Source organism: Dromiciops gliroides, chromosome 2 (assembly GCF_019393635.1).
Source record: "Dromiciops gliroides isolate mDroGli1 chromosome 2, mDroGli1.pri, whole genome shotgun sequence".
NCBI classification, from domain to species: domain Eukaryota; kingdom Metazoa; phylum Chordata; class Mammalia; order Microbiotheria; family Microbiotheriidae; genus Dromiciops; species Dromiciops gliroides.
In genome coordinates this window covers 303899591-303903545 of record NC_057862.1, presented here as the reverse complement: position 1 = coordinate 303903545, position 3955 = coordinate 303899591, and the positions used below count along the sequence as shown (strand labels likewise).

The window sequence follows — 3955 nt, the reverse complement described above, 5'->3', positions numbered from 1 at the left end:
GAGAAGCTGTGGAAAAATTGGAACACTAATGCATTGTCCGTGGAGCTGTGAACTGATCCAACCATTCTGGTGAGCAGTTGGAACTATGCCCAGAGACCTATGGGACTGTTCATACCCTTTTACCCAGTGCTAAGTCTGTATCCCAAAGAGATCAAAGAAGAGGGAAAAAGACCCACATGTACAAAAATATCTATAGCAGCTCTATTTGTGGTGGCAAAGCATTGGAAATCGGGAATACCCATCAATTGGGGAATGGCTAAACAAGTTGTGATATATGAATTTAATACTATTGTACTGTAAGAAACAATGAGCAGGAGGAGTTCAGAGAAACCTGGAAGGATTTACATGAACTGATGCTGACTGAGAGGAGCAGAAGTAGGAGAACATTATATACAGTAACAGCAACATCGTGTGATGAACAATGGTGAAAAGCAGAGATAAAGTCAGTCTGGCCATATTCGGGGTACAGGAGCAGTGTGGGCCAGTTTATTAGGCTGCAGTCTTCCAGAGACACCCTGACACCCACAGCATTCTGGGAGCCGCTGCCACCGTCAGGGGACACTGGCTCCTTCTCCTCATCTGAGGCTGGGACGCCAACCAGATCTTTCTTGCCTTGGCAGTAGGGAGCAACACCCCCTGCTGGGCGACCTCCTATCTCTCTTTCAGCTTTGCCTTCCTGATATCGCGCTGCTGAGCCTGCTTCAGCTTGTTGGCCTTGGTTCTCATGTCCAGGAGCTTCTTCTCCTTGGAATCCATCCTCAGGTCCTCATCACACCAGCTCATGGCCTCTGAGTTGTTCAGCAGCACAACATCGAGACGGGTCCCAGAACTTCTTCTTCAGGCTTCTGTGTAAGAAGCCAAAGGTGACTTCTCTGATAGTCTTTGTCCTGGAAGTATTTGTTGCCCTCATCTTTGTAGGTTTTGGCTTGGTCTTCCTGAGGTCTCTGGTCATCAAAAATAAGGGACTGCCGATGAGCCAACTGCGGATTCTCTTGGGGATTGATTTCCGACAGAGCTTTCTTCATGAACATCCAACTCCTGCTCCCACGTGTCCTCATGCAGGCGGCCCCAGAACAACTGGCTGTGAAACTTGCCCAAGAGGGCGTCCATGGCGTCCTCCTCCTTCTGCTGTTTCTGCCGCCCCTGCCCCTTTTCTTCAGCTTGGGGCTTGCCCCCCGCCAGGTTTGGCGGCTGTGCCTCCATCAAGGCTCCTTCTCCCTATCTTTTCTTTTTTTTTTCTTTCTTAGTGAGGCAATGGGGGTTAAGTGACTTGCCCAGGGTCACATAGCTAGTAAGTGTCAAGTGTCTGAGGCCGGATTTGAACTCAGGTACTCCTGACTCCAGGGCTGGTGCTCTATCTACTGCTCCATCTAGCTGCCCCCTATCTTTTCTTATACAATGTTTTTATTCTTTTCTTGTCTTAGATCGTGACTGATATCCATGTTTTAAAAAAATTCACTTGAAGCCTAATGGATTTTACTCTAAACATTTTAATTCTTTGTGAATATTTATTTTTCAGGTGTGTTTCTTGTCGTTGAATTATGCTTTCTAATCTATTGTGTTATCTTCTACTTTGTGAAGTGAGGTCATTCCATTTATGTTATGACTATTAATTGTGAGTTTCCTCCCATCCTATACTCTCAAACTTAAAAAAAAAAAAGCTCTTCCCCCCTGTGCTCATGTTGACAAAAACAGGAAATGGAATATGCTTAACACTAGCACTTTATATTATATGGAGCAATCAGTTTCTGCTTTGCTTCTCCTTTTCTCTTTGTCTTGCACTATCAGTGCTCATAGGTTTTTATTTTCTTTCCTTTTAATCCCCACTTCATGAGCCACTTTCTGAAGCTGAAGCTTGTTTTCTTTTGACTAATTTCACAGTGATCTGACTCTTACCCTTAAACTTTACTCTTCCACTTATTGTCCTTTTCTGTTTTCTTGATAAGTTTAATATGAAAGGTGTCCCCAAAGTATCAGTGCTGTTTTAAGCTTTCATAACTTAAAACTTCACTGATACTTTTGGAATACCCTACATTTCTAAACTATTTTTCAGTATGAGAATGGACAACTGTCCCTTGTCAGATGCCAATTAAAGTGACATTCATGTGATGCCCACAATTCACTACCCTTTTCCCCATGTTTATATATTCTTCATCTCATGTACTTCAATTATGTGAATAGTAAGTCAAAAAGCATTTGTTATGTTATTACTATATGCTAGGCACTGTGCTATGCACTGGGAATACAATACAAGTAGAAAGAAATATAGCCCCTGCCCTCAAGGAACTTACATTCTAATAAAAGAAAGAACACACAAAAGGGACCTGAAAAGCAAGGGGAAGTGAGAAAAATATCTGAGTAAGGGAATGGTAGATAAAATCTTGGGGGTCAGAAGTAAAGCTTGGCAATGATGAATATATGACTGGCTTGGATATTCATTAAAAATGGAAGCTCAGTGAGTTCAATTTATTTACAATGGAAGCCAATCAGAGGAAAAGATCCTAGGGATCAAGAGTACTTCCAGGGTTAGAAATAGAGCTTTGGAGTAAGTTTCCGGGGTCATAAGACATCTGCGGCATAGTAGAACAAATTTCCTGTCCTTCCTCTTTCTTCTCTAGTGTATTGCCTTCATGCTTCTTTTTAATTTCTTCTCTTAAGAATATCAAAATATAAACCAGAAGAACATTGTACACAGCATCATCAACACTGAGTGTTGACCTACTGTGATGGACTCTCTCTTCTCACCAATGCAATGGCACAGAAGAGTTCCAGGGAACTCGTGATAGAAGAGGATCTCCAAATCCAAGGGGAAAAACAAAAGAACTGTGGAGTATAGATGCTGATTGAACCATACTATTTCTTTTGTTTTGGGTGCTGTTGTTGTTTTTTTTTCTATTTTGAGGTTTTGCATCACTGCTCTGATTTTTTCTCTTATTTTTTTTGTTTTTGTTTTTGTGGGGCAATGGGGGTTAAGTGACTTGCCCAGGGTCACACAGCTAGTAAGTGTTAAGTGTCTGAGGCTGGATTTGAACTCAGGTACTCCTGAATCCAGGGCCAGCGCTTTAACCACTGCGCCATCTAGCTGCCCCCGATTTTTTCTCTTATAACAGGATTAATGCAGAAATAGGATTGATGTTATTATGTGTATATATATATGTGCGTGTGTGTGTATATATATATGTCTATGTATATAGATATATAGATATAACCTATATCAGATTACCTGCTGTCTAGGGGAGGGGGGAGGGAGGGATAAAAATCTGAAATTGGAAAGCTTGTATAAACAAAAGTTGAGAACTATCTTTACATGTAACGGAAAAAATAAAATACCTTATATGTTAAAAAAAAAGAATATCAAAATATAACGAAACCATAACCCAGACTTCTGTGTCTTATTTCCATCCCTCTATGACCCTTGAAGAGATTTGTATTCCACAAAAACACTTGCTTCATCTCTCTCTATTACATGTAAGGACTTTATTGTTATACGGTGCCTTCTGAATACTCAAAATGTACTGTCTATTCTAGTTTTCTCTTGACTTCTTTGTTTGCACGTTAAACCTTTGTTGAAAATTAAATATATAGTTTTTTTAATCTGCCTGTCTCCTGCAAAAATATAATAAACAGATCAGAGAAAATTAATTTGATAATATCTCCTACAAAAAAATAAAAACAGATCAGAGACATGTCTCTTACAGAACAAAACCAGATCAGAGAACATGATGTCTCCTACAGGATAAACCAGATTAGGGACAGATAGGAAAAACATAATACCAATTCATTGTATCCCAAGAAGAATGAACTATGATCATGTGGAGACCCCTTCCAAAAGGAGCTCTGGGACTCCCTCTTTCTGAGGGTATATAAGGTTTTTTTGTCCACTGGTTACAGAGGGTTATCAGTTTCTATAGTATGATAAATTCAGTCCAGAAGCAAAAGCAGTTTAGAAATTTCA

At 40.3% G+C, this 3955-nt stretch overlaps 1 pseudogene; it reads right to left on the bottom strand.

Annotated features, from left to right (window-relative positions):
* Positions 1 to 328: 328 nt before the first annotated feature.
* On the bottom strand, positions 329 to 2675 carry LOC122743472 (annotated as a pseudogene).
* Positions 2676 to 3955: the final 1280 nt, after the last annotated feature.